Below are 11,184 nucleotides of genomic sequence, written 5' to 3' on the forward strand. Positions count from 1 at the left end.
ACTAGACAGATCTTTGTCAGCAATGTAATGTCTCTGCTTTTTAAACTTAAACGCTGTCTGGGTTTGTCATAGCTTTTTGTTATGAAAAACAGTATGGCATTTTCTTAAGAAATCAAAGGTAGAACTATTGTCTGATTCAGCAATCTCAGTTTTGGGTATACATCCAAAGGAAATGAAATCAGGCTCTCAGGCTCTGTTGCTTGTTGCTCAAGAAACCTTACTGAGAGACAAGTGTTGGGTAAAGGAAAAGTAGCTTTATCTTAAGGAAGTTTGCAACCTGGGGAGATGGTGGACTTCTGTCCGAAAGAACCAACTCCCAACCCCCCAGGTGTTATCCGGGATTTACAGAAGAAGGGAAGCAGGAAACGGCTGCAGGCCGTGTGCTGGGGCTGCGCCGCTCTTCTCATCACGAGAAGCCCTGCTGATGTTGGAACCGAGTATGGGCTTCACACTGTCCAGATCCGCACATTTGTTCTATGGGCCAGTGGTCATGTTTCCCGAAAAACAGGAGCAAAGGCAGAAAGAGAGCAAAAAGGTATAAGAGAAACAGGAACCAGTCCAGCAAACCCCTGAGCTGTAACTATTAGCAATTCTTTGGTTGTGAAACAAGCATGATTACAGCACCTCAAAGTGGTATCTGTATCCCCATGTTCTTTGCAGCATTGTGGACAATAGCCAGGATTGTGGCATCAACCTAAGTGTCTGTCAACTGATGAATGAATAAAGAAACACACACACACACACACACACTGGGATATTTTTCAGCCATGAGGAAGAGGGAAATTCTGCCATTTGTAACAAAATGAATGGATCTTGAGGGCATTATGCTAAGTGAAATAAGTTAGAGAAAAACAAGCACTGTGTGATATCAGTTAAATGTGGCATCTAAAGAGTCAGACTCGTAGAAGTGGATGGTAGAATGGTAGTTACCAGGGGCTGTGGCTTGGGGGAAACAGGAAAATGTTGGACAAAGGGACAGGCGTCCAGCTATCAGATGAATCCACTCTGGGGATCTAATGTACGCACAGTGCCTATAGTTAGTGTTATATTGTAAGCTTGAAATGTTGCTAAGAGTAGATCTTACGTGTTCCCCCTCACACACGAAAAGATGGCAGCCATATGAGACGACGGGTATGCTAATTACTTGGTTATGGTGATCATTTAATAATACACATGTATATCAAGTCACCTTGTTGGTCACCTAAATATATATACACAACTTTTGTCAATAAAGTTGGGAGAAATAGAATCCATCAGCTTAGCTAAGGACTTAATTATGACACCTTTTCCTCCATTTTCTCCCTCTGCTAGTGCTCATGTGTTGCTCGTCCCTGGGTGTGCCTCAGTTGTCCGTTCTCAACAGACAGATTCACTTACTGGGCCTACCCTACCACCTCTGTTTCATTTTGTCTGTATTACTTGCACAGTTCTCCGGCCTCTTCAAAATACAATTTTAAGAATGCGTCCTGCTTTCCTAGTTACTATATCAGGAACGATGAATCCTCATTTACCTCACCTGACAACTGATGCCTCTTTTTCTCCTTAAATACTCACTCTAATAGTCTGGAGCACCATCCTTTTATGGAGTTTCCCCTAACTTTCTGACTGGTCCTTTTTGGTTTTCTCACACTGGTGTACCCTAGGGTGCCTGATTTTCTAAAAGCTGTAATATTCTAGGGTTCAGTTCCTAGAATTCTTTTTCCTTTAGGATTCTCATTAAATATCAAGGCTTTTTCTTTTTTTTGATGTGGACTATTTTTAAAGTCTTTATTGAACTTGTTACAATATTGCTTCTGTTTTATGTTTTGGTGTTTTGGTCACGAGGCATGTGGGAATCTCACTTCCCCGAATAGGAATCGAATCTGCACACCTTCTGCATTGGAAGGTGAAGTCTTAACCACTGGACCGCCAGGGAAGTCCCTAAATCTCAAGGCTTTAAGCAACACCTGGATATGAATGTTTGTAAAATTTATATCTTCATTCCAGAGACCTGCTTAATTCTAGACTTGAATTTGAGCTTGGTCATGTGAATTACTTGGGTCCACAGGAAGTCAAAGCTATGGTTTTTCCAGTAGTCATGTACAGATGTGAGAGTTGGACCATAAAGAAGGCTGAAAGTCAAAGAATTGATACTTTTGAACTGTGGTGTTGGAGAAGACTCTTGAGAGTCTCTTGTACAACAAGGAGATCAAACCAGTCAATGCTAAATGAAATCAACCCTGAATATTCATTGGAAGGAATGATGCTGAAGCTGAAACTCCAATACTTTGGGCACCTGATGAGATGAGTGCACAGTTGCACTCATCTCACATGCTAGCAAAGTAATGCCCAAAATTCTCCAAGCCCAGCTTCAACAGTATGTGAACTGTGAACTTCCAGATGTTCAAGCTCAATTTAGAAAAGGCAGAGGAACCAGAGATCAAATTGGCAACATCCATTGGATTATCAAGAAAGCAAAAGAGTTCCAGAAAAACATATACTTCTGCTTTATTGACTACGCCAAAGCCTTTGACTGTGTGGGTCACAACAAACTGGAAAATTCTTAGAGAGATGGGAATACCAGACCACATGACCCACCTCCTGAGAAATCTGTATGCAGGTCAAGAAGCAACAGTTAGAACTGGACATGGAACAACAGACTGGTTCAAAATTGGAAAAGGAGTTCGTCAAGGCTGTATATTGTCACCCTGCTTATTTAACTTATATGCAGAGCACATCATGAGAAATGCTGGGCTGGATGGAGCACAAGCTGGAATCAAGATTGCCAGGAGAAATATCAATAACCTCAGATATGCAGATGACACCACCCTTATGGCAGAAAGTGAAGAGGAACTAAAGAACCTCTTGATGAAAGTGAAAGAGGAGAGTGAAAAAGTTGGCTTAAAACTCAACATTCAGAAAACTAAGATCATGGCATCCAGTCCCATCACTTTATGGCAAATAGATGGGGAAACAGTGGAAATAGCGGCTGACTTTATTTTTGGGGGCTCCCAAATCAGTGCAGATAGTGACTGCAGCCATGACGTTAAAAGACACTTGCTCCTTGGAAGAAAAGCTATGACCAACCTAGACAGCATATTAAAAAGAAGAGATGTTACTTCGCTGACAAAGGTCCATCTAGTCAAAGCTATGGTTTCTCCAGTAGTCATGTATGGATGTGAGATTTGGACTATGAAGAAAGCTGAGTGCAGAAGAATTGATGCTTTTGAACTGTGGTGTTGGAGAAGACTCTTAAGGGTCCCTTGGACTGCAAGGAGATCCAACCAGTCCATCCTAAAAGAAATCAGTCCTGAATATTCTTTGGAAGGACTGATGTTGAAGCTGAAACTCCAATACTTTGGCCACCTGATATGAAGAACTGACTCATTGGAAAAGACCCTGATGCCAGGAAAGATTGAGGGCAGGAGGAGATGGGGATGTGAGAGAGGATGAGCTGGCTTGAGGGCATCATCAACTCAATGGACATGAATTTGGGCAGACTCTGGGAGATAGTGGAGGACAGAGGAGCCTGGTGTGCTGTGGTCCATGGGGTTGCAAAGAGTCAGACATGACTGAGTGAACACCAACAAATTCTGAAGTCTTTATTGAACTTGTTACGAATGCTTCTATTTCGTGTTCGGTATTTTGGCCTCAAGGTATATGGGAGCTTACCTCTCGGAGCAGGAATTGAACCCACACCCTCTGCACTGGAAGGCAGAGTGTTAGCCACTGAACTGCCAGCAAAGTCCCCAAATCTCAAGGCTTTAAGTGACACCTGGACATGAATATTTGTAAAGTGTATGTCTCCATACAGGAGATCTGCTTAATTCTAGGCTTCAATTTGAGCTTGCTAATGTGAATTACTTGGGTCCACAGGAAGTTAGAAAATGTGATGTAAGAGGAAGGTTGAAAAATTGCTTTTGCACTGAGTTCTACTATGTTCTACTTCAGTTCTATTGAAGACCTACTATGTGTGGATAAAGCTGGCCTACTGGAAGGACCATATAGTGAAGAACTGAGACAGTCTGGCTGTCTGTCTGCCAACTCATGACTTGGAGAGAGGTGATTTTAGATCATTTCACATCAGCTGAGCCACCAAATGAATAAAATAACATGAATAACTATTTAGCTAAACCCAGAGCAAATTGCTGACCCGTACATTTAAGAAAATGATTGTTAATACACTAGATTTTGGAGTAGTTACCTATGCCACAGTATATAACCAGTACGATGCTTAGAATTTTTTCCAGTTATATAGTTCAAGCAATACATTTGTAAGCTGACCATCCATTTCATTTCTAGCCACTTCATCATTCATTAAATAGTGTCTATTAGGCAAAACACTCTCATTGTCGCTCTGGTTCTGTTACTAATTATAGTAATTGCTCCAATCTTGTCTTTGATGGTTCAGATCAGATCAGATCAGTCGCTCAGTCATGTCTGACTCTTTGCGACCCCATGAACTGCAGCATGCCAGGCCTCCCTGTCCATCACCAACTCCCGGAGTTCACTCAAACTCTCGTCCATCGAGTCGGTGACGCCATCCAGCCATCTCATCCTCTGTCGCCCCCTTCTCCTCCTGCCCCCAATCCCTCCCAGCATCAGAGTCTTTTCCAATGAGTCAGCTCTTCCCATGAGGTGGCCAAAGTACTGGAGTCTCAGCTTTAGCATCATTCCTTCCAAAGAAATCCCAGGGCTGATCTTCTTCAAAATGGACTGGTTAAGTACTGTCATCTAATCTTGGCTAATTTAGGATCCGCTAAAGCTTTCAGTTTTCCCCGAACTTGACCACATTTGTGAAAAACAGGTTTTTGGGGATGTAATGTACACCCTACGCATTCAGCCACATAAGGTGGTTTCCATGGTTTTGGTTCGGTGGTCTTCCGTGTATTGAGACAGTGCAGCCATCACCACAGTCAATTATAGAACATTTTCCCCACTCCAAAAAGATCCTTTGCCCATATTTAAATTGGATCATTTATCTTTTTAGTGTTTTGTTGCAGAATTCCTTGTATAGTCTAGATACAAGTCCCTTATCAGATATGATTTGCAAGTAACTTTTCCCATTCTGTTGGCCACCTTTTCAACCTGAACTCTAAAAGCCGTGAATATAACTGATGCTCCAATTTGAGACACATTTCTCACATCACTTCTTTAGAATAGCACCAACCTCCACCCCTGACTGTCCTCCTTTTTTTGGACTGCTGCTTCTTTGTACTCACTATATATAGTTAAACTTCAAATGCTTTATGTTCTCAGGGCTTTGTATTAAACTATCACTTTTTCTCATGCTACAAATTCTAGTGTTCTCACATCCCGGTTGAATCCTTCAAATATTCAAGTATTTCCCAAATTTTTATTCCTGTCTTAGATTCCCTTCTGAGCCCCAACTTATAGCCAGATGTTTTCTCCACATTTCTGCTTGCATAACTCATAAGAATCTCAAAATTAGGATATCCAGAGTTGAAATCTATTTCTTCTACTGCTAACTTGCTCCTTCTTTAGTACTAGCGTCTTTGCTGTGCTGCCCTGGTGGCTCAGACAGTACAGAATCTGCCTGCAATGCGGGAGACCTGGGTTTGATCCCTGGGTTGGGAAGATCCCCTGGAGAGGGGAACAGCTACCCACTCCAGTATTCTGGCCTGGAGAATTTTATAAATAGAGGAACCTGGTGGGCCACAGTCCATGGGGTCGCAGAGAGACAGACACATGTGAGTGATTTCATTTTCATTTCACCATCTTTGCTGTGTGATGTTAGGTACGTGCCTTAACCTCTCTGAGTCTCAGTTTCCTTGTCAGTAAACTGTAGATAATAATAGCTCTTGTCTCCTAAGACTTGTAAAAATCTGATTGGTTATCATAAGGGTGATTAGAGTAGTACCTAGTACATAAAAGGCGGTGCATAATTGTTAACTCGTTTTCTCACTAATAACTATCAACTCAGTTGTATATCGGAGAAGGCAATGGCACCCCACTACGGTATTTTGCCTAGAAAATCCCCTGGACGGAGGGGCCTGGTGGGCTGCAGTCCATGGGGTCGCTAAGAGTCGGACACGACTGCGTGACTTCACTTTCACTTTTCACTTTCATGCGTTGGAGAAGGAAATGGCAGCCCACTCCAGTGTTCTTGCCTGGAGAATCCCAGGGACGGGAAGCCTGGTGGGCTGCCGTCTGTGGGGTCACACAGAGTCCGACATGACTAAAGCGACGCAGCAGCAGCAGTTGTATATACCTGGAATCTCGTTGTCAAGCCTGATAACCTCTGTCTTCCTCAGTCACTGATCTTATCAGTGTCAAACATTGTACCTTTAGGGACCTGCATCTTTTAGCCTTTACTGCCATGACTCTACTCTAAATTACCATAATTTCTGCACCCTCACCATAACTTCCAAATTTTTGTCTTAGCCACTTGTTCAGTTCAGTCACTCAGTCGTGTCTGACTCTTTGTTACCCCATGGACTGCAGCACACCAGGCCTCCCTGTTCATCACCATCTCCTGGAGCTTGCTCAAACTCATGTCCATTGAGTCGGTGATGCCATCCAACATCTCATCCTCTGGCATCCCCTTCTCCTCCAGCCCTCAATCTTTCCCAGCATCAGGGGCTTTTCCAAATGAGTCAGTTCTTCACATGAGCTGGCCAAAGTATTGGAGCTTCAGCTTCATCATCAGTCCTTCCAAACTATATTCAGGACTGATTTCCTTTAGAATGGACCAGCTTGATCTCCTTGCAGTCTGAGGGACTCCCAAGAGTCTTCTCCAACACCACAGTTCAAAAGCATCAATTCTTTGGCACTCAGCTTTCTTTATACTCCAACTCACATCCATGCATGACCACTGGAAAAACCATAGCTTTGACTAGATGGACCTTTGTTGGCAAAGTAATGTCTCTGCTTTTTAATATGCTGTCTAGGCTGGTCGTAGCTTTCCTTCCAAGGAGCAAGCGTCTTTTCATTTCATAGCCACTTGCACACGCTTCCAATTCATTCTCCATCCAACTGCTAGAGCAGCAATTCTCAAACTTGGCTAATACATAGACACCATTTAAAGGAAAGGAATTCTCAAGGAACATAGTTTGACACACACTGCCCAAAGACTTTTAATCTATGAGAATGTCAGTTTTGAATTTTCCTTGCTGAAGAGATATTTTATCATTGTGCTGATCTAGTTTGAAAAAGTTCTTTAAATCCCCTTACAATTGAAAATATGTCTGTGATCTTTGGGCTTGGAGTATTCAGTTTCATACCTAAACCCATAACTTTTCAAAACCATATTTCTGATTATTTGCGTCCTGGTTAAAACCTTGAAGGCTTCTGTTGCTCTTTGAATAAAACCCCATATTTTGTTTTTTCATTTTGAATCTGTTTTTATTGAAATACAGTTATTTACAATGTTGTATTAATTTCTGCTGAACAGCAAAGTGACTCAGTTTATATACATGCAAACATTTTTTATGTCCTTTTCCATTATGGTTTATCCCAGGATATTTAATATAGTTCCCTGTGCTATACTGCCGGAGAAGGCAATGGCACCCCACTCCAGCACTCTTGCCTGGAAAATCCCATGGACGGAGGGGCCTGGAGGGCTGCAGTCCATGGGGTCGCTAGGAGTCGGATACGACTGAGCGACTTCACTTTCACTTTTCACTTTCATGCATTGGAGAAGGAAATGGCAACCCACTCCAGTGTTCTTGCCTGGAGAATCCCAGGGATGGGGAGCCTGGTGGGCTGCTGTCTATAGGGTTGCACAGAGTCAGACACAACTGAAACGACTTAGCAGCAGCAGCGGCAGTGCTATCCTGCAGGACCTGTTGTTTATCTATTGCGTATATAATAGTGGCTCCCACTAAACCAGACTCCCACTCTGCCTCCCCCCTCCCCGCCCCCTCGGCAGCACAAGTCTGTTCTCTGCATCTTCGAAAGCTCCGCATTTACAAGTGGTCTCTAAAGAGCTGTGCCTTCTGGCCTCGGCCTGTCTCTCCCGCGTTCCCCCGCTCTTCGGTAGGTCGCAGCCTCACTCTCTCCGGTTTTTCCATCGGCCACGTTTCTTCCTGCCTCAAGGCGTATTTGCACGTGTGCCTTTCCTCCTTAGAATGCTTGCTTTCACGTGGTGATGCCTCCTGTTCTCTCCACTGGCCCGCTCCTGCGTGAGTGCCTGGTTGCTCAGCCGTGTCCCACGCTTTGGGACCCCATGGACTGTAGCCCGCCAGACTCCACTGTCTGTGAGATTCTCCAAGCAAGGATACCGGAGTGGGTTGCCATGTCCTGCTCCAGGGGATCTTCCTGACCCAGGGATCAAACCCAAGTCTCCTGCATTTCCTGCTTTGGCAGGCAGATTCTTTACCACTGAGCCACCTGGGAAGCCCAACCTTCAGCTTAACTACCGCAGTATTTAACCCCCCTGTGCTTTCAGTCGTGTCTGACTCTTTGTGAACCCACGGACTGTAGCCCGCCAGCCCCTCTGTTCATGGAATTTTCCAGGCAATAACACTGGATTGAGTAGCCATTCCCTTCTCCAGGGGATCTTCCAATCCCGGGGATCTAACTAGTGTCTCCTGCATTGCAGGTGGATTCTTTACTGTCTGAGCTACCAGTATTTTCAGTTACCTGTGATCCCACAGTATAAATGTTAAATGGGAAGTTCCAGAAATAAACAATTCATTAGTTAAAAATTGTGTGCCCTTCTTCGAAGCATGATGAACTCTCACGCCAATAGCTCTATGTAGCCTGGGACCTGGATCACCTCTTTGTCAGGTGTATCTTGCCCATCAGTCAGAGCTGTCAGGGTTCCCAGACAGACTGTCATGGTATCACAGTGCTCCTGTTCAAGGAGCTCTTACTTTATTTAACGGTGGCCCCAAAGCGCCAGGGTAGTGATGCTGGCCATTCCCACATGCCAAAGGGAAGCTGTAAGCGCTTCTTTTAAGTGAACAGATAAAAGTTCTCAGCTTAATAAAGAAAGAAAAATAAATCGTATGCTGAAGTTAAGACTGACAGTAAGAACAACCCTTTCACGTGTGAAATGGTGAAGAAGGCAAAAGAAACCCGTGCTAGTCTGGCTGTCCCATTTCAGACTGCCAAAATCAAGGTCACAGTGCACGAAACGTGCTTCGTTAAAATGGCAAAGGCATAATATTTGTGCAAGATATTTTGGAACAGAGAGAGACAGCGAGACCACGTTCACACACTTCTTTCTTACTATGTTGTTGTAATTGTTCTACTTCACTATTTCTGCTCTCAGTCTTTTATTGTGCCTGACCTGTACATTCAACTTTATTCTACGTGCTGTGCTTATTTGCTCAGTTGTGTCCGACTCTTTGTGACCCCAGGGACTGTAGCCCCCCAGGCTCCTCTGTCCATGGGATTCTCCAGGCAACAACACTGGAGTGGGCTGCCATGCCCTCCTCCAGGGGATCTTCCCGACCCAGGGATCGAACACAGGTCTCCCACGTTGCAGGCAGATTCCTTACCAGCTGAGCCACCAGGGAAGCCAAACTTTATTCTAGCAATGTACATATAGAGAAAAAAAGTATGTATGAAGTTTGATACTATTCTCAGTCTCGGTCCTCCACTGGGGGTTTGGAACACATCCCCTGTGGTGAAGGGGGACTGTACTTCCTCAGGGTCGCTCTCTCTGCATCCCAAGACTTGGTTATGTTCCCCTGTTATCGACTGTCTGGGTAGTCTGTACTTTCCTTTGCAGCACTTATGAGAATTACTATTAGTTATCTGCAGAATTATTTAACTGTGTTTATTTAATATGTACCTCTCTGCCAGACCGTGAGTTCCTCAAAGGCAAGGATATATCTTTCTTCTTTTTCTAATTTTATTTTTATTCGGGGGATAACCGCTTCAGTGCCGTGCTGGGTTCTGTCGCACAGCAGTGTGACTCGGCCACCAGTGTGCGCGTGTCCCCTGCCGCTTGGAACTCGCTCCCGCCTCGCCCCATCCACCCGTCTAGGCCTTCACAGGGCGCCGGATTCGAGCCTCTGGCCTGCAGCACCTTCTCGTTAGCTAGCTTTTCACACAGGCAATGTGTGTGTCTCCGTGCTACCCTCTCGGTTCCCCCAGGCCTCGCCTCCCCTCACCGTGCCCACAAGCCTGGCCTCTGTGTCTGCATCCATATCCCTGCCCTGCAAATAGGTTCAAAATCTTTCTTGTTCACCCTTGTGTCTCCTACTGCACCATGCAAATACCTGCCACGTGAGAGGTTGTCAAATATTTGCTGAAAGGAACTGCCCCAGATGCTTAAGCCAAATAATAAACTAAAGCATGTATAGGCTGATAATCGCATTGGAATAAATGTTATATGTTTACTAGAAAATAAAAGATTGAGGTGGCTTCCAGCAAGACTGAGAGAGCATTCAGGCTTCAAGCATCTGAGGTTTGGAGTCAAGGTCACCCGTTATTAAGAGTCGTCTATCACTTGGTATTTGTTTATCTAATCAAGCAGATCCACTTGAGATAATCTGTACTCTGTACTCCTTTTGTTCTGCTTCTGTACATGTTGATAAATAGGACTCATGTAATTCTGGTTATTTGCTTGATTGACTAGAGGTGAACATTGAGGAGTGAACCCAGATATCTAGTAAAGCACAGATCCTTCAAGGTCATTGGCTGAGCTACACAATATCTTAAGAGCTTCCAGGTTCAGTTCAGTTCAGTTCAGTTGCTCAGTCGTGTCCAGCTCTTTGTGACCCCATGGACTGCAGCACACCAGGCCTCCCTGTCCATCTCCAGCTCCCAGAGTTTACCCAAATTCACGTCCATTGAGTCAGTGATGCCATCCAATCATCTCATCCTCTGTCATCCCCTTCTCCTCCTGCCTTCAATCTTTCCCAGCATCAGGGTCTTTTCCAATGAGTCAGTTCTTTGCATCAGGTGGACAGAGTATTGGAGTTTCAGCTTCAGCATCAGTCCTTCCAATGAACACCCAGGACTGATCTCCTTTAGGATGGACTGGTTGGATCTCCTTGCAGTCCCAGGGACTCTCAAGAGTCTTCTCCAACACCACAGTTCAAAAGCCCCTGTTCTTCGGCGCTCAGCTTTCTTTATAGTCCAACTCTCACATCCATACATGACTACTAGAAAAGTCATAGCTTTGCTGAAGAAGCTGAACTTGAATGGTTCTGTGAAGACCTACAAAACCTTCTAGAAGTAATGAGAGAGTCCATTCCTAGGCAGGTTGGTAAGTAGTCTGGGGTCCCC

Source organism: Bos taurus, chromosome 15 (genome assembly GCF_002263795.3).
Source record: "Bos taurus isolate L1 Dominette 01449 registration number 42190680 breed Hereford chromosome 15, ARS-UCD2.0, whole genome shotgun sequence".
Taxonomy (NCBI): domain Eukaryota; kingdom Metazoa; phylum Chordata; class Mammalia; order Artiodactyla; family Bovidae; genus Bos; species Bos taurus.